General features: G+C 38.4%; 1 protein-coding gene across 49 annotated transcripts in view; it reads left to right on the forward strand.

Annotated features, from left to right (window-relative positions):
* The window catches only part of DLG2 (discs large MAGUK scaffold protein 2), a 2,177,398-nt gene that overhangs the window by 1,926,401 nt on the left and 223,666 nt on the right, over positions 1-27,331 (forward strand). The window contains exon 1 of one of the 49 annotated variants that reach the window (XM_056825218.1): positions 16,937-17,590. The exons of the other annotated variants lie outside the window; for them this stretch is intronic. The gene's annotated coding sequence lies outside the window, so the exon portion shown is untranslated. Of the gene's footprint in view, positions 1-16,936; positions 17,591-27,331 lie in introns of those variants that run through there. 49 annotated transcript variants of the gene reach the window in all.

Consider the following 27,331-nt stretch of genomic DNA (forward strand, 5'->3'; position numbering starts at 1 on the left):
GTAGATCTTGTGGTGCTTACTCCAGACACAGCTATGGCGGGTCCAAAGATACTGTACAGAGAGTGAATTCTTGATTAACCAGAACCTTAGCGAAGCATATTAATATAGTTTGGAGATATTACTCATTAAGTTGGACATATTTGTAGTTCTAGCTGAATATTCTAGAGAATATTCTGCTCATTGCATTACCATCCCCACTCCTACACCAAAGCAACAGCAACTCACACAACAGAAAATTGAGATTGGCTTTAATAGCTTCTTGTATAAAAAAAAGCAGTTTTGGGCCTTATTTCTCGGGTTCCTTCCACTCTAAGTCTTTAATGATGCCCTCATCCATTATGGATCACTTCAAGATTACTTTCTTAGTGATGAATCAGAATGTTGCAAAATCTGTCTTTTGGCAGAGTGAATTGAATGATTGAAGCAGGAGCAAGCTGGGCTGCAGAGGGAAGGACTGGCTTCCCCAATGCATCCTGACGGGCAACAATAATAGTACATAGAAATAGTGCTGGGAAAAAATACTTTCCTTCATAACCATAGTTTGATAAAATGCCACTCTGTATATTTAAAAAGTTTGATTATCAGGTCAGTGTATTCAGGCTATTCTTTCTTCCATAAACCATCAATTCTTCAAAGAGCCAACCCTTTCTTTAGTCCTTTACCTCCTTTGCATCACAAGCTTAATTGACTTTTTAAAAAACTCTCACCTTCTCTCTTAGAATTGATACTAATATTTAGAATCGACATTAAATGTTATTTCACAATAATGCTATTTCACAATTTTACAAGAATACTAAGATATTTTAATTTCTATATTACTAAACTGATACGGATAACATATTTGTGTGGATACATATATACACACATATACATATAAAAAATGCATGTGAAAAAAAAGACAGGAGAGGTAAGGGCTAGGCAATTAAGGTTAAGTGATTTGTCCAGGGTTATGCAGATAAGAAATAGATTGTGTTTATATTTGAACCTAGGACCTTCCATCCCTAGGCCTGATTTTTTATCCTCTGAACTACTTAGCTGCCCCATTAATTGGCTTTTAATTACAGGGTGAAATGCCAAGTTCAGTTTTTAAAGCCCTAAGTATGGAAAGGAATTTTAAAAAACCCAACTAGATTCATTTCCTTACAGTAAAAGAGTTCATATGATCTGGGGCTGGGGGGCAGGGAGGGAAGTTAGAGGTTGTTGATTTCAACTCCCTCATTTGGCAGATGAGTAAACTGAGGCACAGAAAGAGGAAATTGACTTGTTCAGTCAATTCAGGCCTTACTCTGGTATGTGATGCTAATGATAAAATCACATTATCTCAGGACTGAAAGGGACCTCAGAGATATTCTAGTCCAATTTCTTTTAGAAGCAACAAATACATATCCAGCCTCTTTCTGAGCACCCCAGTAATGGTGAGTTTACTACATCCTAAGACAATCCATTCCATTTGGGGACCTATCTAAAAGTTAGGAACTCCACTAATTACTGTTTACATTTGTGAAATGCTTTTGTACAGTTTCAAAGCACTTTTTACAGTGTGGCTCTACTAATTTTTTTTTCTTGGGCAAGGGTCCATGAGATCCATTATCAGTAGGAAACTCAAAAGCCATCTCGTAGTTTTAAGTGCACTGACTCATTTTTGAGAAACGTGGCAAAACACAATTGAAAGGTATACATGGCGGGCATGAGCAGACACATTACAAGCAAGGAATGGTTCAAGAAGAGTAGTATGAAGGAGTTCAAGTATGAAGGTTCAAGAAGAAGTAGTATGGCCATGAGGCAATGTTTGATTAAAAAAGGAAATGTGGCAAGAAGGAGGGATCCATTATCCAATAAGACTTCCATTAATCACTTACTTTGTGCCAAGAGCCAGGAGTACAGAAAAAGGCCAGATTAAGGACTGTCCCTTCCTTCAGGGAGTTGCTGTTCCCATGCAAGTGACAACAAATATAAATCGAGATATACAGTATAGATACAGAACTGTTGGAAGGGAACTTTACAGGGGATGACATTCACAACTGGAGGGCCCAAGAAAGGCATCATAGAGGAATTGGTGCTTTCACTGTCTCAAGAAAGCCAAGGATTCCAAGAGCCCAGGATTAGAAAGGAAAGGATTCGATGAAGGAGAAACAACCAGTGCTGTTCATTGGGGTGGGAGATGGAGTATGGTATTCGAAGAACAGATAGTAGGTCAATATGGAAGGATCTTAGAAAATGTGAGGAAGATGGGAAAGGAATTCAGTGCCTAAGCTGTGGTTGAGCTTTAAAAGCCAAACAAAGGAGTTTATATTGTGGAAATAATGGGGAGCCACTGGAATTCATTAAGGAAGGAGTAGGGGGAGGAAGCAAAAATGAGGGGAACCAGGGGGGGACTTAGTCAGACTGAGACTGTAGGAAAATCACTTTGGCATTTTTGTAAGTGATGGATTACTATGGAAGGAGACAAGGCAGAAAGACCAATTAGGAGGCTATTGCAGTGGACCAAGTGAGGGATGATGTGAGACAACTAGAGTGGTGGTAATTGTGGGAATGGGGAAAGAGGAAAATGCAAGAGAAGTTAAGGAGGGGGAGCAGATAGGTGGTTTAGGGGGTTGAGAGCCAGACCTAGAGTCAGGAGATCCTGAGTTCAAATTCAGCCTCAGACACTTCCTAGCTGTGTAACCCTGGGCAAGTCACTTAATCACCATTGCCTAGATCTTACAGCTCTTCTACCTTGGAACCAATACACATTGTTGATTCTAAGACAGAAGGTAAAGGTTTAAAATATATAAATAAAATTTTGAAAGAGTATATATTTGTTTTGCATGATAATACATGTATAATCCAGAGCTTATGTTTTATATATCCATATGAAAAAGATCCTGCCCTCAAGAAGCTAGCCTAAGTGAACGCTGGGACATGGATGCTACTGTTACTTTACAGTTGAGGAAACTGAGGCAAACAACTGTTAAGTGACTTGCCCAGGGTTACATAGCTAGTAAGAGTCCAAAACTAAATTTGAACTCAAGTTTTTGGGACTCCAGAGCCATTTCCTTATCCCCTGCTCTCCCTGGATGTCTTCATGTCACCCAGCTGTCTTCAGGAATGATTGAAAGCTCTGGGAATGTTTGTCCTGGAGATGAAAAGGGGGACACTATGGCTGTCTTCTGAGTTAAAAGAGCTGTCACGTAAAAGAGGGAACAGACTTGCTCTCACTTGTTTTAGAAGACAAAACTGGAGCTAACAGGTGGAAGCTAAAAGCAGGCAGACATAGATTAACTGAAGTGGAATTCTCTGACAATTAGAAGGATCCAACAGTGGAATGAATGGGTGGTTCCAGATCCTGCGTAAGCTTGCTGAGGACATTCAGGCAGGGCCTGTTTCTTTCTAGGTAGGGCAGGAGGTTAGAGTAGATGAAATGTTGGTGTCCCAACCAATTCTATGATTTTATGATTAAGGAGAGCAAAATGGGATCCTCAGGGCTGATTTCCCTGGAATGCGTTAGTATGCTGTTTGATTTGATTTGTTTTGGGGGGAGGGTAGATTTCTAGTAAAAAACCAAAGTGTAAGAAAAAAATAATATTCCTCATGGTCCCTGGATGTTCAGTCCTTTACCAATACCTGGAATCCATAACAGCTTCAGATCAGGTATTAACCACCCAATGATGGAAAGAAAAATACAGATGAGTCCATCACCCAATGATGGAATAAAATGAAAGCTTCTCAAGTAAGATAGCCTGACTAAATGACCTTTTAAGATCTCCTTCTGTTCTGGCACTTGTATATTCCAGAGTCCTAACATCCTTTCTAGTTCTAATATTCTACATTTTGGACCCCTTGCAGCTCCAACAGGTCTATGTTTTCCATTTGACTAAAAGTCCTTTCCAGCTCTGATGTTCTGTTTTATCATTCTATTTCCTAAGATTCCTTCCAATTCTGACATTATCTATTTGGTATTCTAACATTCTGCATTCTGAATTCTAAAATTTTTTTTTCCAGGGAGCAGCTAGGTGACTCAGTAGATTGAGAGACAAGCCCAGAGAGGGGAGGTCCTGGGTTCAGATGTGGCCTCGGACACTTCTTAGCCATGGGCAAGCTACTTAACCTCCATTACTTAGCCCTTAATGCTCTTATGCCTCAGAAGCCATACAGAGTATTGATTCTGAGTTGGAATAATAATAATATAAAAATAAAATTAAAGATAACTAAAAGCTAATAAAATAAATATCAAAAATAATTTTAAAAAAATAAAAAAAAACTTTTTCCCACAATACTTTCCAGTTCTTAATTTCTATATTCTATGATTCCCTTCTAGACCTAACATATTTTGTGTCTAAGACTTGGAACAACTCTTCCTCCTGGTTCCACCTTGGTATTAGAACAACAGATAAATGTTTCTTTCTTTCTGGCTTCCAAATGCTATTGTTATTTATGTTAAAGGATTCCCCATTTTAAAGAATCTCCAGCACTGCTGTGTCCCAAGTAGGCCTTTTTGGCCTGTTCTCAGTTCAGAGTGCCACATAGACACTGAGAGTTTCCTGAATTTTATTAATTTATTTCTAATGTAAAGCAAAATTCAGATGAGAATAAAAAGTGGAGGGTGCATTAATACCAATCAACCTATAACTCTTATGAAGAAGTCATCCCTTGTTTATTTTTTGATGAAAAGGATAATAGTTTGATTAAAGGAATTTCTGGCTTCCAGGCTCAAACATCAAACACCACCCCAAATCACATCCCAGAAATATCTTGCAGACCTGGAATCAAGAAGGAGAATAATTTTACCCTCAAGCAAAGCCATGGAAAGAGCCTGTTGCATGGCGACAGGGAGCCAACCACCAGAGGATGGGTGAAGTCATGCTGGAGCTTCATATTTTTAGCTTTTTGCTGTGCAAACAGCAAATCGTTGGCATAGGGATTTGAGTCAGCTTTCTGATCCTCTCCCTCACGGTACAGATTGGGATCTAAATATAAGAGGTTCCCTCCTACATTTCTAGAGCAGAGCATGCCTAGGACTTCTTCATGAACTTCTTATTAAAATGGAAAGATAAGAGTGGCTGGTTCATTTTTGCAAAGGCAGCTTTCCTCCCTCCTCCTTCCCTTCACCCTTTTCTTCAATAAATTTGTCCTTAATTGTGCACTCAGGAAAAAGGATTTTTATTGTTGTTTTTCTGAAAGAAATTTTTTATATTTAAAAGGAACAGACTTTATATTCTTTTCATAGAGTAAATAACTATAATAATAACAACTATTATTTTAATAGCTAATAATAGCTATTCTTCACTAAATCTCAATGGGTAAATGTGGCATTGTGAAAAATGCCCTGAATTTGGACTTAGGGAAGAAGTCCAGAGTTCAAGTCATAGGACCTGAATTCACATGCTAATTCTGCTACTTATTATCTGTGTGATTCTGGGCAAGATGTTTAATCTTGCTTAGCCTCCATTTCCTCATCTAGAAAAATGAAGTGATTAGACAAGCTCTAAATTTTTAACTTTTAAGAAGTACAGCACCAAACTGACATTCCTACTTTCTACCCCTAATTCATCACTTTGCCTTGTGGGGTCAAACAGAATAAGAGGGTTGAGGGAAGGGGAGAGGTAATCCCTTAAGAATGGAATAAGAGGCAAGGAAGGTAGAGACAGTATGGTGCTATGTAAAAGTTTATTCCTTCCCTTTGCACACTGATGAAATAAGAGACTGGTTCAAAATAAAAAAAAGACATAAAAGAATAGAAGGAGAAAGGGAGCATAGGTAAAAACGAACCATTTGTTTTAGGCTCCCTCTAAATCTTGTAAAACCCAAATACCTAATAAAGATTTTTTAAAAGCCTCATAAAACAGCTTTCTTAATCATCTATTTGATTCTAAAGAAATTCTTGCTTGTGACACTTTGCTTGGTTTTAATGGACCAGAAGTCAGTTTAATTAATTAATTCAATACATAGGAATATTGAATTTCAGCCCCCAAAATAATAACCATCCTTCAGCACTTTCTTTGATAATTCACAAATGTGTGTGTGGTGTGGGCCCTCCTTATGTCAGACTGATAGCCTTAGCCTCAGAGCTTAGTGGACAGGCCATAAGCATTTGTCCCTTGACAGCCACCCCTCTGGGAAGGAGCCTTTCAGAATTCAGGGGTTTTAGGCCAAGCCTAAGGTGACAGTCACATGGGCTATTGCAGGCCCATCTGGAAAACCTTTCCAGTGTGGTAGGGCCTGCCAGAGTGTAGGCTCCATTGGCAGAACCTTCAGAAACCCACATTCATGTCCATGATATGTGATGAGACATTGGAGAAAGATGGGCAGGGGAAAGGTGTCCAAAAATTCTATGGGGAAAGTTAGCCTGGGAAGCTCTCACTAATGAAATCCTCAAGGCACAAACAGAAATTAGCTTCATTGAGGACAATATAATGGACCTGCCTAAAGAGATCTTGGATAGTGCATGGGAAGCTTAACAACCCACATATATAATATATATATCGATATGTTGACATAGATATGGATATAGATTTTTTAAAATTTAAAAGCCCCCTACCCTCTTAGAATGAATATTAAGTATTGGTTCCAAGGAAGAAAAAGTGGTAAGGGCTAGGCAATGAGGATTAAGTGACTTGCCCAGGATCACACAGCTAAGAAGTATCTGGAACCAGATTTGAACCCAGTGGCCCACCTAGCTGCCCTCCCCCCAACTTATATTTTTTTTTAAGAAAGACATACAAATACAAAAATAGGAAGCAATCACAGGTAATGAAAAATGAAAGCATGACAAGATACTTCAAGACTAGTCAGTGCTCAAAACATAGTGCTAATGAGGCTTGGAATAAACTGAATTTGCAAAAAAAGCTGACAGGAAAAAGGATGTTTGTTTGTTTTTTTAAAATTTTAAATCATAGCCATATTAGTAGTTCATTTGTTTAACACTCTTCTCTACCTGGCCCCTTCCTTCTCTCTGTACACTATATCTCTCTCCACATCATCCACAACCAGTACCACTGGCTTTCTTGCTGTTCTTTGCTCATCACTCTCTGTATCCCAGCTCAGTGAATTTTTACTGGCTGTGCCCCAAGCTTATAATGCTCTCCTTCAATTCTGCCTTCCTACTTTCCGGGCAGCCTTTGTTCAGATTCTCTGTTCTGTAAAAGATCTTTCAGAGGTTCCCCCCAAACTAATGACTTTTCTCTCTGATTTTCTCCCATTTACTTAGGATGTAGTTTGTGTGTACATGTTGAATGTTCCTCTTCCCTGTTAGACTGGGAGCTTCCTGAGGATAGGGACTGGTTTTTGTCTTTCTTTGTATCTCCTGCATTTACCACAGTCTCTGGCACATGGTGAGCCCTTTAAAAAGCGAATGTTGGTTGGGAGAAAAGGACAGCCCAAGAATAGATAGTAACCATTGCTTATGGTGGATGGGTTGGTGATAACAGATGATAAGGAGAAACTGAAATAACTAGCCAATCTCTTATTTTGTTTCTATTTTTCTCTGCCAAGGAGAGTGATCATTTGACTGGAATGGATAGAACAAAAATGGCTGATGATAAAGGAGATTATAAGATGACACCTAGTTTTCTTCAAGGCCCCAGGCTCAGACAAATAAATCCCAAGATAATAAAAAAAAGCCACCAGATGTGATTACTGAGCCACTATGAAAGATCCCTGAGAAATTGTGGAGAAGGGGAGAATACTGTAGAATCAGAGAAGGGAAAATGTTACCACAATTTTCAAAAAAAGGAAAGAGAATGATAGCTTGCACCCCACAGACCTTGAATGTGACTTCAATTCCTGGCAAAATTCTAGAACATTAATATGTTCTAGATGATAATAAACAGATTTAAAGGGTAGCCATGATTACATTACAGCGAGCAAGATTTCATCAAGAGTCATTCCTTTCTAACTTCATTTCCTTTATTGACAGGATTATTAGACTTAGATTTTTAGGTCAAGAGAATAATCAATATTTTACTGAAGTATCCATAAAGTATTTGACAAAACCTCTCATTCTGTCCTCATGAACAAGATAGAGGGATGTGAAATATATCATATCACAATATTATATGAATTTAGAATTAGCCAAATGATCATAATCAAAGAATACTTCATATTGGTCTAATATCACTTTTGAGAGGTATCCTTAAAAGATTTACCCAGCTATCTATGCTGCTTAACATTATCAAGGAATGGAGAAAGACATAGATAGAATGCTGATACAATTGGCAGATGACACAAAGCTTGGGAAGGTTAGCTAACGTGTTAGATGTCATAGGTAGAATTCAAGAAGATCTTTCATAGGCTAGAAAATTGGGTCATATCTGCTGGGGAATAACTTGATAGGATGTAAAATGTAAAAAAAATGTAAATGCATGTTAATTCATACAATGAGTTGAAAAAATTAACATCGTAAATATATAGGAGGAAAGTAAAAGCTAGAGAATAGGTCATTTGAAACAACTGAGGATTTAAGTGGACTACAAGCACAGCATGACTCTACAGTGAAATATGTTCAACAAGAAAGTTACTGTGAAACAGATAAATTAAAAAGAAAAAAGAAAGTTCCTGTGATATTACACCACTTTAAAAGAGATACAGCAAACAAGACTAGGAAGGAGTTAGTTCTACTCTATTCTGTCTGTTAGACCACATGTCAAGTAAAGAATTTTTTTTTAGGGTGAAGCATTTTAGTGAGGACACAGATGAGTTAGAGAATGTACACAAGAGCGGCTGAACTGAATAATGCTAAAGGGCTGTTAGGTCATATCATATAAGGATTGATTGAAAGGACTGAGAGAAGGATGTTTGACCTGGAGCATAGAAGATAGAGATAATAGCTACCTTCAAGTATTTGAAATATGAGAAAGAGGGATTTGACTCATTCTGTTTGATCCCAAGGTGCATATCCAGGAGTGATACTTGGAAATTGCAGAGAAGTATATACAAGCTTCATGTAAGAGAAAACATCCCAACAAAGAGATCTGTCCAAAAATGAGATTGATTTCCTTGGAAAGTCTAAGTGGGTTTCCAATCTCTGCAGATCTTCCAGCAGAGATGGATTTCTACTTGCCAAATATGTTATAAAAGGTGGTTCCTAGTCTGGTACAGGTTAGACTAGATGTCTTTGAAGGTCTCTTCCAGCCCTGAGATTGCATGGTTCAGGGTAAAAATGAGGAAGCTAGGTGCTTCAGTAAATTGAGAGCCAGGCTTGGAGACAGGAGGCTCTAGGTTCAAATCTAGCCTCAGATACTTCCTAGCTGTGTGATCCTGAGCAAGGAACTTATCCACCCCCCACTCCCCCCAAACACCATTGCTGAGCCCTTACCACTGTTTTGCCTTAGAACCATATTGGTTCAAAGTCAGAAGCTAAGGATTAAAAAAAAAAAAGATGTGAGGGAAACATGCTTTCTAATATATAAGGCACTATATAGAAATGTTATATGTTATAAGGGAAATCAAGACTCCCATTTCTATACAGTTTAATTGGCATTTTCCTTAACCATTTCTTTGAAAACAAGAGCACAGTTTTGTTGTTATTGCTTAAGGACTTGGTAATAGTTAGAGGAAAATCATTCTGCACTCTATGAATGCAGATAAAGGTGAAATAAAAATAGCAATGCCATTGGCATTAGACTACTTGGACTTAAATCCCATTTCTACCATTCCCTAGCTATTAAATTGTTCTTCCTAAAATGAAGGTCTAGCCATACCATTCAGTAAATTCCAGTGGTCCTATTATCCCCAGGATTGAATATAAAATCTTCTTCTTAGGTTTTAATGCTCTTCATTGCTTGGCCCCTTTGTGCTACTATTCCAGTCTCCCTTTTACATACAGTGCAGTCCACTGATTCTGGCCTCTTTACTGTTTCTCCCATATAACACTCCATCTCTGAACTCTTGAGTATTTCCATTCATTTTCTTTTGTGCCCAGCTTTCCTCATCTGTACCTCTTTACTTTCAAGTTTTATCAAAAATCCCACCTTCCTCCTTTTTTAAAGAAGCCTTTCCTGATCTTCCTGAGAACTACTATCTGACTTCTATTAATTTTCTCCACTTTATCTAATATAAAACTTGTATGTACATAGATATTTGTATATAGAATCTTTCATTAGCCAAGAAGTTCTTTGAGAGCAAGGACTTTTTGCCTTGCTGTTTATCCCTAAGCATTTAGCACATTTCCTGACAGAGAGAGTAAGCACTTAATAAAGGTGTGCTATGATAATACTCAAGCCTGGAATTCAAGATGGTATTTTAAAGGACATGGAAGGCCTGCATAACTAGAAAAGAAGACAATAATGGGATAAGGATGAGGCAGAATGGATTCAAGATCCATTGCTGCCTTGGTAGCCTTGAGGAGTTAAGAAAATCATAGGAAGTCCTTCCTCAGTGGTTTGAGGAAATCCCTTAGGAAGGATTCAACCAAGAGATACAGTCAAAGATCATATAGGATGAGAAAGTGTGTATATGTTGAGATGGTTGGTTGGTTATTATCCTTCATACTCAAAGAGCACCGAAATCATGCGATAGAAACCAGTGGAGGGTGCACCCACATCTTTGACCTCAGACATCCATCAAAAGTCAAATCTTATGATTTCAGAAAGAAATTGTTATGACATAATTGGAAAAATGAAATATCTTTTTAATATAATTTTTTAAAAAGTCAAAGCACTCAGAGACTTGCTAAACTGTCTTAATTGTCAAAGATCAGTTACTGGCAAAGAACAGTACAAATATCACACTTAGGACAATGTTAGCTGCATTTTTCAGATAGAGGAAAAAGAGGGAAGACTTTTTTTAAGGAACCCAGAACCAGAGAAGGAAACTAGCATTAAACCCAGATGCTGAAGAATCCTAGTTATCTTCTAAAGAAACAGTTTCCCTTTGAACCAAATGAAAAAGGTTTCTTTGGTGTGGAAAGAACGTTCTGGAGTCAGAGGATATGTGCCTGAATTCCATTTCTGATGTTTACTATTAATGCAAGGTCAGTAACTCTCTTAGCCATCCCGAGCCTTGGTTTGCTCATCTGTAAGGTGAGGATTTTGAATTCAACAGCTTCTGAGATCTCTTTAGCTCTGGATTTAAGATGCTACTTTATTCCCTCATATATAGGAAATAGCAGAAAGCCTTTTTTTGTTGTTTCAAGCCTAGTCTAACTGATATGTAAGGGACCCCTTTTCTGATGCAGACAATACAGAGAACATAGGGCCCATTCAATAGCACAGAGAGGAGCAAAATAAGTGCCACCTCCTCTCCCCAAAAACTCTGCTGAGCCAAAGTAGCAGCTAACCCCATCATCAGATTGTTATCTTAAGTTGTCCTATAGATGTTTTCTTAGGTTCATTGATTATTTATTATTTCTTTTTTTGTCCCCATCATATAGTAAAATACTTCCAATATTAGGATGATAAAAATCAGTGCTTAAAGGATCATAGAGGGAGGGGAAGGAAAATTGTATACATTAGCCAAGTTAAATAGTCTTGGGTTTGCAAACCTGGCAGCAGTTTAAGAAGGTAGAATCAAGGGGTCTTTTTGGGGATTGCCTGGGCCATCTCTCCCCTTCTCACAAAATAGTTTCTTCTCAACTGGAAAGAATAAAATATTGTTGAATACTTTGGTGACTGTGATATAGTCTCCATTCATTTTCTCATTTGAGCCTTAAAATATAAAATCTAGGTGAGGGAGGTGGGGTCATATATGTATATATGGCAGAGATGGGATGCGAAATTAGAACCTCTAAATCCTAAATCCGGGTGTTCATTGCCTGACCACTTCTAGCCCCAGAATGCTAAGTACCAAGCAGTCTGATTTCAGATCAATCCACTATTTGACAAGTGTCTTTTTTTCCCTCTTTTTTTAATTCAGAGATCTTTTCTTTCCCATATGTATATATACATATACATATATATATATATATAATTTTCAACATGCATTTTCTGAAATTATAAGATCCAAATTGTCTCCCTTTCTCACTTCCCTTCCCATCTCAGAGATAGTAAGTAATTTGAACTTGTATTATCATGCAAAACATACTTCCATATTGGTCATTGTAATAAAATACTCATATAAAACTGAAACCCCCAAATAAAACCATAAATAAACTAATGTGAAAAAGACTATGCTTTGATTTGCATTCTCCCTCCAATAGCTCTTTCTCTAGACATGAGCAGCATTCTTTGTCATAAGATCTCTTCACAACTTCCTGCTATATGTTCAGAAGACCCACACTGGCTCTGTGACCCTGAGCAAGTCACTTAATCTCTTAGTGTTCAGCCCACCAAGATTCCACGTCTCAAAGAAGATGCAACCTGCATTGGTGGAGAAAGTTTCTTCATAAGGGAGTTCCCTATACCAGTGAAACCAGAGGTCCAATTCCATAGCCCTTTCCATTCTACCAGGCTGCCCGCCTCCTTTTTGTCTCCTCTCCCCAACACTAAGGTCTCTCCCTCTCCACTTCTGCTTCTTTCCTAGATCCTAGCCAAATCTATTTTCCAATTTTCCTTTAGTCTGTTTCTTGCCTACTCTCATTAAGGAAGAGAGAAAAGATGAAAGGGGGAAAACCAGCAACATTAGCAGGAAATTTTCATCAGGCACTTGGCAATACACTTTACAGGATATCAGTCTTCTTTCAATCCTGAGAGCTTCCCAGAATCAGGGATTAAGGCTGTCTGTTTACCCATAGCTATCAGACCAGATACTAAGAGTGTACATTTCTAAGGCACCTTGAAGTTTACAACATACATTCTTCACTGCTACTTTGTGAAATAGGCATTGTAAATAGGATTGTTCCCATTTCACAGATTTTATTTTTTAACCTAGACTTAGAGAGGCACATTTAGTCTGTAATTAGGCACTCAGTAAATGTTTGTGGAGGAAACGAAATGACTTAGTGGATAGAGCACTAGACCTGGAGTCAGGAAGACCTGAGTTCAAATGAAGCCCCAGATACTTACTAGCTGTGTGATCCAGGGCAAGTCATTTAACCCCATTTAACTCAGTTCCTCATCTCTAAAACAGGGACATCCCAAGAAGGAATTTGCAAACCATTCTAGTATCTTTGCTAAGAAAATTCCCAGTTCAAAGTCCACAGGGTTAGGATGATTTGGACATGATTGAATGACTGAACAACAACCGGATGCTTGTGGAATAGTGGATTGATAAGAAGCCAGACTGGTTGGCATTTGGAGAGACAAAAGGACCTAAATTTGGAGTTAGGGAAACTAGGTTCAGATCCTTAGTCTGCCATTCATTGACTATATGACCTTGGACAATTACTTTCTCTGTCTATACTCCAATTTCAACACATGGGAACTAAATATGGTCTGACTAATTGATCTTTCAGGTGTTTTCCATTACTAACCTTCTATAACTGTGAGACTCTAAAATCAGGTCTCTGGGATAGTCGAGCCAGAAGCTAGCTTGGGAGTGTAGGAAGAACATTAACCTTAGAATCAGAAGTCATGCCTGGGTCCCCTGCTAAGGCTCATTGACAAGTCCTAGAAGAGGGTACAATTATTTCCAGGGAAGAAAAGATCCACAGTGATTGAAGTCACAGATATCTGAAATGTTGGAGTATTTTACAGACAAGGAAACTAAGTCTGCTTGGCAAGTATTTGATGAATGGAGAGGTGATGACAGAGTCCAACTTGGGCTGCGTTAAACTGAGTTCAATTCTTCTTTCCATCTATTTTAGCCAGGTGGGTCTGGGTAAGTGATTTAACTTCTCTGGAATAGTCTCTCTGAGAGCTTAAATGACTTGAGAACAATGACATAGCTAGAAATATCTTATATCTTGGTGATGGTTTGGGATTCAAGAAGTTGCTGTGTCTTCTGCCATTCAGTTCAACAACAGGTATTTATTAAACACCTACTATATACAAGCATTAAAAAAAACCAACCTGTTACTTTCTGTATTAGAATTGATTCCAAAGCAGAAGAGCAGTAAGGGCTAGGGAATGGGGGTTGAGTGACTTGTTCTGGGTCACATAGCAAAAATCACTTTCCTAAGCACATTTTCTATGCCCAAAACAAAAAAATCTCTGCCCCCAAGAAGCTTATTTTCTCCTGGAGGGGAACTTACAATATGTTTACATATAAGCATAGTGTGGGGCAGCTCAATGGTGTAGGAGATAGAGTGCTACTTGACAGTTTTATCATTGAATTAGATGAAGGCATCAGTGGCAGGCAGATGGCATCAAACATGGGAGGAGTAACTCATGCACCACTTGAAAGAGTCAATATCTGAAAAGATTGACACTAGAACATTGGGTCTAATAGAATAAGATGGAATTGAATAGAGAAACATTACACTTGCCTTGGTTTGTTTTTTTTAAATGACCTCCACAAAGAGGAAATGGTATATGCTTGGTTGGGCAGCCAATTGTGTGAAAAGGGAATTTTTAGTTTGATAGGGGATATGTGGTAGATAGAGAAACACCAAAAGTTAATGCAATTCAAGCCTAGGCTGCATTAAGAGAGTCCTCCATGTCTAGACCTAGGGAGGAGGCAGTCCCAGGACTTTTAACTCTTTATCAAATAACAAAAGAGATACTTGGGAACTTTAATTTAACTTAATTAATTTAGTCTAACTTAATTTTAATTTAACTTAAATTAATTATTTTTTTTAAAAAAGAGACAATCTTTGACTTAATTTTTTTTTTAAGTTTTCAGGTTAGATCTGCTCTTTTCTTGACTGTGTTATTGAATTGGACAAAAGTTAGTTCAGAAAGTTTACCATTCCTTGCTAGCAACCACAGCTGAAATAGAAATATTCAGTTTTGGGTGTCACATTTTAAGAATGTTAATAATCTCAAAAAGCATGAAGATGATCACAGATATAGAGCTAGAAGGAACCTTAGAAGTCATTGGATCCAATTTTTTTCTTTTAATGTAGGAAAAACTGAGACCCAAAGAAGTTAAGGATCCTAAACATAGTATCTGAGGGGGATGACTACAAGGCTGAAGGGCCTCAATATCATACAATGTGAGGTTCAGTGATAGAATTGGGGGAAAAGAAGACTCAATTAGTAAATATTTATTAAGCGCCTACTATGCCAGGCACTGTACTGTGCTGGGAATACTCAAAGAGACAAAAGATGGTCTTTGCCTTCAAGGAGCTTATACAACAACAAATAAATATGTATAAATAAACTATATACCAGGTAAATAGGAAATAAGGAAGAGAAGGCATACTTCCTTCCTATGTGACCCTGGGCAAGTCGCATAACCTTCATTGCTAGTCCTTACCATTCTTCTGCTTTGGAACCAATATAATTTTTTGGTTCTAAAATAGAAGATAATTTTTTAAATCTAAACAAAAGAAGACGAGAATTAAGAAACGTTTAGATAGATGGGGCAGAATTATTTGAAGGGTTGTAACCTTGAAAAATTAGTAGACCTATATCTGTTTGGCACTTGAAAGGTGGTAGAAAGGCCAATTAGGCTTAAGGAAAGAAAAATTTCCTAAGAGAACACTACAAAAATAAAATGAGCTACTTAAGGAAGTAATGGGCTCCCCAGTCAATAGTCTTCCAGCAAAGACTGGCTGTCCACTTGCCAAGTATGTTGTAAAGATGATTCATATTAAGAGATGGGTTCGACTAGATAGCCTCAAAAGTCTCTTCTGACCCCAATTCCATGATTTTTCTTGAAGAATCTGAAGATAAAGTTGCTCTGTGGTTAATAAGTATCAAAATAATAAAGATTTATGAGCAAAATCTAGCATTTTCTCATCAGTGTTTTTGAAATGGCCAAAAGTTAGCTCAGAAAGTTGACTGTGCCCTCCTCTGGAACAGTGAGAAAAGGGTTATGCAAGTCAAATTGAGATGAGGTATCTCATTTTCCAAGTGTCTCAGTCTGTTGGACAAATTCTAGTTTGTGGATTCATGCCGATGTTTACCTTCATCTATATTCCTTCCTTGTTTCACACTTATGAGGATTGTTTTCTAGGCATTAGGCCGAGACCTGTTTGAAAATTTTCTTTCTCAGCCAAGTCACGCAGAAAATTGCTATAGTCACAATTGTGGATTTCACTCAGGTCTCACAACAAACATATCGGGAAGAGGAAGGGTTGTGATGTAATAGAAAGAGTATGGAAGTATTTGGGGAAAACTGGGTGCTAGTTCCCCCTTCTCTTTCTCACTAGATTTTGAACAAATCAGATCATAGAGTTAGAGATAGAAAGAACTTTAGGGCACAGCTATCCCAGCATCTTTGGTTTTACAGCTGAGGAGAATGAGCCCCAAAGCAGTGATGTGATTTGTCCAAGATTTATCTGCCATATGGAGTTTTCCCATATCCAGTATTCCTTTCACGACACTATACAAACTCTCCCTTTTTGGACCCCAATTGCCTCAGTTCTATAATCAATGACTTGAATGTGGGAATTCCCGAGCTCCCCATCTCTGATATTCTAACTTCTTTCACTTGGATGCTCAGAGAATAGAGGCATAACAGCATAACATAAATCACTGGGGTTGTGAAGACATGATCTAAGATCACTTTCCTTATCTGAAAAATGGATAAACTAACAGTAATGTTCCCAATACAATTTTAATGTAAAAGAAAGAATTTTGAAAACCTCAACATGCTCTGGTCATCTGAATAATTATTGTCAATAACAATATTATTATTTAGTTATTTATACACATATACACACACACACACACACACACACACATATGATATAGGAAATAGTGTTTATTTGTGGCCTGGCATATAGACCCGATTTTTTTTCTTGTTATTTGCCTTTTTCTGATCCAAGTAAATTAGAAATAACAGCCAAGGTGGGGCAGCTAGGTGGCCTAGTGGACTGAGAGCCAGGCCTTCCTGTATTCAAAAACTTCCTAGCTGTATGACTCTGAGCAAGTAAACCACTTAATCCCCTTTACTAGCCCTTTCCATTCTCCTGCCTCAGAACCAGCACACAATATTGATTCCAAGACAAAAGATAAGGGTTTTAAAATAAAACAGCAGAAGCCTTGCTAATGCCAATTCTGGTTAATTGGCTTCTAGTTAATAGAAGTTTGGCAATAAGTAAACTTGAGGAGACTGGAGTGAAGCGTGAAGGATCAATAAATCTCCCAGGCTGGAAAATTCCACCGCTCATCAATGTGTAGAAGAGGGAAGGCAACCAGAGAAAGGTACTAAGTCAGGTGGTGAAAATGAAAAGCCGGTCGAAAACTTAGCAAGCCCACAGTGTACCTGGCAGGGAGCTATAGATATCCATCTCAGTGCCCAGAGAGATCATGGCCAGTGATGTCAATAGCAGGGAGAATGCATGCCCAGGGAGAGAGAGGCGCACAGACCTGGGGGAATGAAAGGCGGCGGAGCAGGATGTAAAAATGGCTCAGCCGCCTTCCCAGTGACTCGAAAACAGTCCTGGCAGCCTCTTAATTAAAGAGGTAACATGAAACCGAGAGGGCATCCGCGGAACCGCCGCTGTCGTAAAGTGAAAGTAGGAAGGCTCTGAGCCATGTACGCCTGCAAAGCCCCGCCACTGGCTCCATAGAAAAAGATTCATTAATAAAGGAAATGTAGAATCTGAATGAAGAGTTACGGACGCTCTGGGTAGATCAGATTACCGGGCTATTTTTCTTTGAACAAATGATCCCTCCACCGGTTTGAGGTAAGAGATGGGCTGTTATTTAGCGGCTCCACTTGTGGCCACTCAATGTCAGAGCTGGAAGGGGACTTCAAAGTTCCTCCAAACCCATTGCCGCATTTAGCTGGCGAAGCCCCCGAGGTCGAGAGAGGTGAGGGATTTGCGGCGGGATCTGACATACAGAGGGTCTGGCGTTGGTAAGAGACAGGGCTCAAACCAGGTGTGTAAAGAGGTGACTGGTTAAAAGGCTATAGCATCAAAGGAGAAAAAGCTGCCGGACCCAGCTTTGTCAAGAACCGAGTAAGCTGAAGGAAGTTATCCAGCTTCTCCCTGCCTCAGTTTCTTTATTTGTGAGACGGGCCTGATGATAACTAGTTTCTGTGGCTGTATAGGACTTTTTAGGGGTATAATGTTTTTGGCACACCCACCTAATTTTCTTTTAAACACTAGGTGGACTGTTTAGGGAAGCTTCCTTAATAGGTGGATATCAGCTCATGCTAGTCAAGTGCTAAGTTAGAGTTGTGTTAAAGAAATCAGAGAAGGGAAAGGAGAAGTGACTTTAGAGTCAGAGGGCTTGGGGATCAGTCCTATGACTGTGGCATCCTTCATGTTGTCCTTTCATCAACTGATCCAACCATGCCTGCCTCAATACAACCTCCCTACATCCATCTTATGATTGCTTGGGTGCCATTTACCCATAGATGGAGAGACAGACAGATTAGAAGGATAGATGGATGGATAGATGTAATATATACATATGTATATACAATATATATATATATATATATATTTAGACAGTATTATGTATACATAATAATATAGTATACTTTATTATATAGCATATATGAAACATGTATATATAATGCACATAATAGATGTGCATATATACACATATAAAATGAGGGCATGTATATATGTGTGTATGTATGTGAAAATTGGAGGAAATCAGTGATCTTCATGTGACCATCCTTCAAGGCTTAGCCTCAAATGTGACTTTCTCCATGAAGCTCTCTATGATACCAGCTTAGAGCAATGTTCAGCTCATCTGATCTCATAGCCCTCTTTGCCTTTTATGCCTTCATCATGGTGATGTAACTTGGTTTAACCTAAAGAGTGTCTAGTTTGGCATCAGGGAGATAGGAGAGTCAGATTTTATTTAAAACACCTGTATGGTTCTGGGCAAGTCACTTAATCTCTCTCAGTCTCAGTTTCCTCATTTTACAATTAGGATACTAGCTGCAGTTATTCAGTCAAACAGCATTGTTTTTCATAAAAACAAATGCTGATCAAATGAGATAGCATGTGTATAGAACTTTGCATACCTTAAAGCAAAATATAAATGTTATTATTCAATTTATCATTGTATACAATGTATCTTTTCTTTCTTTCTAAGCTACAGTTACTTGAAGTGGAGAGTATTTCTAATTTACCTTTGTCCTTCTCTCAGAGCCCAGAATAGTGTAGACATATTAACGAATAAATAAAATTTTTAGAGTCTGGAGATCTTATTTCTAGTCTGAAGGTCTGGGTTCAAATCTCACTTGTAATGCTATGTGAGTGAGGCTGGGCAAATCTTCCCAGGCCTCAGTTTCTTCATCTTTAAAAATGAAGAGGGGGCAGCTGGGTAGGTCAGTGGATTGAGAACCAGGACTAGAGACGGGAGGTCCTAGGTTCAAATCTGGCCTCAGCCACTTCCTAGCTGTGTGACCCTGGGCAAGTTGCTTGACCCCCATTGTCTAGCCCTTACCACCACTCTTCTGCCTTGGAGCCAATACACAGTATTGACTCCAAGACAGAAGGTAAGGGTTTTAAAACAAATGAAGAAACTGGTTTCACTAAGGTCCATTCCACCTCTGTTTTTCTCTCTTTTCTCTCCCTACACATTGAAATGATTGAATATTTTCCCCAACACTGACGAAAAGTCCCCCTTCATCTCCCACTTGAGAGGTTGCTGGCTAAACCAATGTCTCTAGCCCTCTGTCAAAAAAGCTAGGTGGCATATAATAAAGAGCAGACTGAACTTGGAGTCAAGAAGACCCGAGTTCAAATCCTGTAGCAGTTATTTACAAACTCTGTAACTCTGGGTAAATTGATTAATATTTCTCAATCTATTTCCTAATGTATAAGACGAGTATAATGCTAGCAACTACCTCATAGGATTGTTGTTAGGAACAAAAGAGATCATATTTATGAAGAATTTAGCAAACTCTAAAGTGCTATGTAGAAATTCTAGCAATTATTATTATTGTAGCCAGTAGAGTGAGTTTAAAATCTGGGCTTCTGATCCAGGAAAGATCCCCTAATCCTTTATGAAAGAAAAGACAGTAGTTCAGTTGGAATCCCTTTGATTTAGGGCTGAAGGAGAGAGAAGCCCCCAGGCTTGACAGGAAGTTAGACCTGAGGGCAGTTACTTGGAGTAAAAGCTACTGAATGTCCCACACTCTTTAGATTCAGCTCCTCCCCCTGTTGTTCTCCCAGAGACTAAGGGATTGCTTCCAACACAGACACATGTGTCCCCAGAAGTGGCCAAGGAAAGCTTGACTCAGCTCCAAGCCTTATCCCATAGGATATGCTCATGCCAGGAAGGGGGTGAAGGGAGAGTGATTATGCCCACTGTAATTTTTTTGTTCAGTTGTTTCAGTCATTTCTGACTCTTCATGACCCTATTTGGGGTTTTCTTGGCAAAGATAATGGAGTGGTTTGCCATTTCCTTCTCTAGCTCATTTTACAGTTAAGGAAATTGAGGCAAAAAGGGTGAAGTGATTTGCTTGGAGTTGTACAACCAATAAGTGGCTGGAGTTGGGTTTGAACTCAGGTCTCCTTGACTCTGAGCTCAGCACTCACCACTGTACCACCTTGCAGCCCCACCATAATAGGATATTCCTATTATATAAATAAGATCATAAGTCTAAAGCTGATTTCAGTGGACTTCTGACCCCTTTTTACAACTGAAGAGACTGAGATTGAACGACTTGCCCAAGATCACACAGTTAAATGTTAGAAATGGGTTGGAATCCAAGGTCTCTGATAGTAGAACCAGTATTCTTTCTACTGTACCACTCTGCCTTTTGTGTGTAAAGAACTTTGCATACCTCAGAGCCTGCCAGATCAATGTAAGCTCCTGTTATTGTCTAGCATAGGTATAGAATTTAGGTAAGCACCTTAGCAACAATTATAATAGCTCACATTGGCATCATACTTTAAAGTTGTCAAGCCCTTGACACAGAATATTTCATAAGATTCTAACAGCAGCTCTGTGAAATAGATGTTATTAACCCTGTTTTATATTTGAAGAAACTGAGGCAGGCAAAAAATTAACTGACTTGTTCCATGTCACACAGCCAGCAATGTCTGAGTCCGGATTTGAAGTCCCATCTACTTGAGAGCACAAGAATATTCCATTCATGGTCTCCAAGTCCAACACTCCTCTGATTATACCAAGCCACCTCTTTAGGTCAGTCCCCTAGGACTTTATAGAGTACAATTTAGAATATTTGCCCTCTTCTCTATTTAAGCTTCACCCAGGTATCCTCTTTCAAAAAGTGCTGTTCAGGATATGTCAGACTCTAGTCTGTCCTGGACAGGCATCATTTCAGAACAAAGCCCAGGAGACTCAGACCACTGAGCTTGTGTGGGCATCAATTTTTGTTTGACATGGTTAGGCAAAACTCTCGCAGTCTAGCCAGTGAACAAATACCCCATGATGAATGGTTATAGGATGCAGCCAGGACAGTTAATGAAATTAAAAGCAGGTAGCACAATCCTGTTGAGCCCTCAAGGTCACTAAGCATCACAAGCTATTACAAAAAAATTCCATTGAAGGGCTGCCCCTGAATCCAGGCACCAGCAGGATTAATGGCATAAAAGTCACAGCTTACATTCATGTAGCATTTTGTAAAATGGATCTCTTAAGAGAACCCTGTGATTAATAAGATTTAAAGCTGGAAGGAACCTTAGCGGATCTCTTAGTCCAACCCCTTCATTGTAAAGGTGAGGAAGATGAGGTCAGAAGACAGTGACTTATAAGAATCACACAGACAGTAGATAGCTGGCATTTGAAGCCAAATCTTTGAATTTTTCCTCTTCCATCCTCTTCACATTCCATGTTGCTTGTCCTACTATTTGGATCATTATCCCCTTTTATAGATGGAGAAGATACTAATTAGATTATTATTCCTTTTTATAGATGGAAGCTGCAATGGGATATTTTACTGGGTTATGGGGCTATTTTTTTTTAAATCCTTCCCTTCTATCACAGAATCAAAACAAGTATTGGTTCCAAGGCAGAAGAGCAGTAAGAGCCAGGCAATTGGGTTTGAATGACTTGCTCAGGTTCACACAGGTAGGAATTCCTCCCAGTTCTAGGCCTGGCTCTCTATCCATTATGCCACCAAGTTGCCCCTACGTGGCTCTTTAAGGTAATTCCTTTTCTAGTGATTTCCACCACCTCTCTGCTTCTCCATGAGAATTAACCTAACAATTAGATCTATATATAAATAAGAGTAAGGAAAAGAACCAATTCTATTTGAGAGGGAAATGACTAATCCATGCACTGAGAACATTTTTTCAGAGGCATGATAATTGATACAAAAAATCCCCAAGCAAAATCTTTAACAAGTAATATCTGAATAATGTTCCAAAAGGGATAGAGAAATATTGATGGCTGCTGTAGACTGAATTGCCTTCATATTCATTTTGTTTTATAGCAACAGCATCCTCAGTAGGGGTTTCAGCACTTTTAAGAGTATTATTAAATATGAAAATGAGTGGCAAGTTGGGAAAGTGAGCAGCAATGGCAAGATGAATTTCAGGAGGTGCAAGTTCAGAATAGTATCATAATATGTCAGGAAAAAATCCAGGGACATCATGAACCATGTATAACACAAGAAAGTGGCTGGTGCCATAGATAGGCTTGCTTTTGTTGTTGTTTCTAGGAAAGACTTTCAAAAGGCCTAAGACCCCAAAGGTATAGGTATTCTATTCACTGGAGCAGATTGCAATCCATTTATGTCTTTTCATAGACTTGCAGAATCAGAACAGATCTCTGCAGCTTTCTTCTCTACAATATTTCCCAAAAGTTGTTATCTAGACTTTGTTTGAAAACTTACAATTATGGGAAAGAGACCACTTAGGTGGTGGACCATTTCTTCCTCTATTGAATGGCTCTGATTGTTAAGGAAATTTTTTTTTCTATATCAAACCAGTTAGTCTTTGTGATGTCTACTCTTGGCTCCTAAGTGTTCTTCTGTTTGGCAAACTTTCAGGTTTTTGTAGATAGCTATTATGTTTCCTCTGAGCCTACTCTTCTCCAGATTTAACATCCTCAGTTCCTTAAACTGATCTCCATGTACTATGGTGATGAGACCCTTCACAATTCCAATTATCCTTTGTGAATGCTTTTATACCTGCTGTGATTCTTGTTTGTGTCTTTCTATAAATCTTCCACAGAGAATCTATCCAATATGCTAGAGACCTGTTTTTTTTTTCTTTTCACATTTCATGAAAACCAGCATAACACTTGAGCTGACTGTATCCTTCACCCTCACTACCCAATCAGCCCACTTCCATCTGGATCTGATTCTCACTAACAGGAATGAAATTATTGCTGGGGTAAAAATGATGGGAACCAAAACGAGTGGGGTGGAGAAGCAACAATTCCATCCTAGAGCTCATGCTAGAGAAGGAGAAGGAAAGTTGAACATTGTCCCATATGCACCCACAGTTTTGAGTATGTTTCAAAGGACTCAGAGAAAAGATAGAAGCTACAAATCTGTGTATGCCCTTAGACCCAGCAATCTTATTGCTAGAGTCTATTTCCTAAAAAGATCAGGGGAAAAGGAAAAGGACCTATATGTTCCGAAATATTTATAGGCACCCTCTTTGTGGTGGCAAAGAACTAGAAATCAAGGGGATGTCTGTCAACCAGGGAATGGCTAAACAAATTGTGGTATATGGTTGTGATGGAATACTATTGGGCCATAAGAAACAAAAAGCAGATTGGTTTTTTAAAACTTAGAAACAACTACATGAGATAAAGAAGAGCAAAACAAGGAGAACCAAGAGAACACTATCTATAGCTACAGATTCAGTATTTGAAGAATAACTTATGAATATTTACCTCCTGAGAATTAATTGCAAAATGGAAACACAAAAGACCTAAGGTAGATGTACATCTCTATTTGCCAGATGATGCTTTCTAGGGTATGATGAGGGGAGGGAGGAACTGAATTATCTGGATAATTCTATTAATTAAAAAAAAATAAGAATAAAACAAAAAACAGAAAAGATAGAAAGGATCACTAAACTGTTTCAATGAATATTAAGTCCTTGAAGAATGGGAGATAACCAAACATCACAGTAGAAGATGAGAGGAACAGGGTAGACAATTGTTCCAAAAAGAGCTGGGAATTCTAATAGGCTATAATCTCATTCTAAATCAGTAGTGTAATGTGGCAGCTAAAACAGTTAAGGTTGGAGATTTTCACTCATCATTAAGCTTCAATTTACCTCTTGCAGTTTCTACCCATTGCTGCCATTTCTGTTCTCTGGGGCCAACCAGAACAAGTCAAATCCCTACTCATTTGGTATTCATTAAGAGGGGCATAGTTTCCAGGAATAGGAACAGAGCGATACCACTCCTCCCTGCTTTCTTCAGACTCCATCTGGACCTCATTGTTTTTAGTTCTGGTCACCATAGCCTTGATATCCATAAACTTTATGGTGTTCAGAGAAGGGCCATTGAGAGGGTAAAAGGGTTTGAGTCAATGACATCTGAGAGCAAACTGAATTAAAAAAGGAGTTCAGAAAGCCTGAGGAAAAGAAGATTCAGGAGAGACATGATAACTGTTATTAAATATTTGCACATCTTTCATGGGGACTAAGGATTTGACTTGTTCTATCTGACTCCAGAAGATAGAAACAGGAGCAATAGGTAATGGTTTCGAATAGTTAAATATAGGCAATGACAAGTAAAACTCACCAATAATTATTGTTCAGTGATTTTCAGTTGTGTCCAATTCTTTGTAACCCTTTTGGGCTTTTCTTGGCAAAGATACTAGAGTGGTTTGCCATTTCCTTTTCCAGCTGATTTTACATAAAGAAACTGAGGTAAACAGGATTAAGTGTCACACAGGTAGTAAGTGTCTAAGTCTGGTATTGAACTCAGAGCTTCCTTTCTCCAAGTTTAGCACTACTTATGCTACTTAGCTTCTCCTCCCCAGTAATTAGAGCTGTCCAAAAGTAGAATGGGTTGTAGAATGGAGAAAAGTAGAATGGAGAGCTAGTGGACTCTTCCTCTTTGGAAGTCTTCTAGCAGAGACTGGATGCCCTGTCCACTTGTTGGATGTTATAGTGAGTATTTCTTCCATCTATGGGTTGAACTGGATGGCTACTGAGGTCCTTTCCCTCTCTGAAATTATGTAATTCTATAATTTTTAGTCATAGATTGCTTCAGTGGCACTTCTTGTACATGACATTGGTGGTAATATATTTTTTCCCAATTTACAATCACATAATCTCCATAAGTGTTTCTCCAGATCCCCTGTAAGTTAGATGTCTCCCAATCTGTGGGGTTTCGTGATTCCCCACAATACCAGGCAAGTACTGGTTTCTTTAATATTGGGCTTTAATGCAAAGAGAAGCTAGGGATAGTGGAAAGTGCCATGCACCTTCCTAAATAAGATTTATTGTGTTCTCGACCTATTAATTTCTGTCCATCCTGGGGACCTGTTCTTCAAATCTGATACCAGGAATTACAGAATGTAGGAGATACATGGCTGGTCATTTCTGGACATATAGCAATCTCCATCAGAGTACTTTTTCATGACAGATCACTGCATTTGGAAGCAGAAAATCTCAAGTAAAGTCCCATCTCTGCCCTTGTCTATGTGCATGAGCTGGGGCAAATCACTTCTCTCCTCTACAAAATGAAACAGTTGGGTTCCTGATCTCAGGAGTGCCTCTCAGATCTACACCCATGATCCACTAAACCGCTTTCCAGTTTAGGACTAGAAGATATAAAGAAAAGGAAATGTTTCAAGATCAGTTAGAGGAGTGAACGAACAGTAAATTAGAGTACCATTAGAAGACCCTAAAGGAATTGAGATCAGTTAGCCTGGGAAATAAAATAAAAAGTTCAGAACAGCAGAAAGAACCCTACTGCAAACAAGTTCTCTAGGACTTTATCTTGTCTTAAACTTGGAAATAATTAAGTCAGTCTTTGAAGTGTTTTTGTTCAGTTGTTTCAGTTGCTTTCAATTCTCTGAGACCCTATTTAAGTTTTTTTTTAGCAAAAATATTAGAGTGGTTTGTCATTTCCTTCTCTAGCATATTTTTCATATGAGAAAACTGAGTCAAACAGAGTAAAATGACTTTCCTAAAGTCACACAACTAGTCAGTAGCTGACACTGGATTTCAGGATTGATGCTCCATCCATGATGCCACCTAGCTATACTAGTCATTAAAATGATATCATAGTGGTGCTGAGGACTGAACATGGAAGCAGCATAAATTGGGAAAAAGAGGAGTGATCTTAGAGTCCTATATCTTGAGTTTGGATTTTAATACCACTTTTGAAATTAGCTATGATACACTCTTGGGTCTTATGAAGAAAGCATTTTCCAAACTTAAAGTACTAATCTTATTTTAGTTATTGTTGTTGGTTTTTTTCCCCCATTGCTGAGAGAATATGAAATTAATATGATTAATAACAATCTGCTACATTTATTGCTTTAATCATTCACAGTTAAGCTTAGTCTCCTCCTATTCCTAGAAGCTATTTGTTGTAGATAATCATAAAATCAGGTCTTAAAGATCCTTTCATTCAACCTCTGCTTGAAGCATGAATCCCCTCTAAAATCTCCCCAGAGCATTGTCATCTTGGTAGTGACAGGAAACACTTGTATCTTTTCAGTCCCCCCATTCTACATGTGAATAATTCTAATGGTTAATATGTTGCTTATGCTAAGTAATACTCTCTGCTTCTGCATCTTCTGCCTACTATTCCTATTTTCTTCTTTCTGGGGACAAGTAGAATAAGGTGAATCTCTTTTCAATGCCAGTGTCCTTCAAATATTAGAATATAGTCATCTTGGTTGGTTTTTCTCTTCTTGAGTTTCTTCAACTAATTCCTGAATGACAGTTTTATGTTTACAATCATGGACATCTTCCTCACATAGTCCTTAGTTTAGGAATACTTACATATTGAACTGAAAGTTCATTCAGGCATTATTTTTCCCCATAGAATTAATGTTATAATTTATGGGTAAGCTCTTTACTATGGCGCATCTATCATAATCTTTCTTTTTTTGTTGAATATTCTGCATCAGGGAAGATGACAACATATCACTGTTTCCTCATCCTAAGCAATTACCATCCATGTCTTTTCATAAATCTTCCATTAAAAAAATTCACCTCCTTCTCTCTTATCCTCCAGTGTGCTTGAGGCCTTTCTCTGGCTCTTTTACTTTCTCTAAGAGAATAATGTAGTACTGGGCCATCTATCTATTGGCTCTTATCCTCAGTACTTGATTGGCTGACCTTTTCTGTTCACACTCATCTTTGATGGTGTTCTTCATACTATATCTCATATACAGATTATTACTTCTAACATGTTGTGGCCTGCCTATAGCCATCATGTAGCCCCCTCTCCCCTTGCTCCTTCTATTATCTTAAATTTTGATTCTTTGTGGCATTGCCATGTTTAGGATGGGGAGAGGACTAGAAGATAAGTCTGGTTGGTTCTTAAATGCTTAACAGATAGATATG

The sequence above is a fragment of the Monodelphis domestica genome, chromosome 4, assembly GCF_027887165.1.
Source record: "Monodelphis domestica isolate mMonDom1 chromosome 4, mMonDom1.pri, whole genome shotgun sequence".
Lineage (NCBI taxonomy): Eukaryota > Metazoa > Chordata > Mammalia > Didelphimorphia > Didelphidae > Monodelphis > Monodelphis domestica.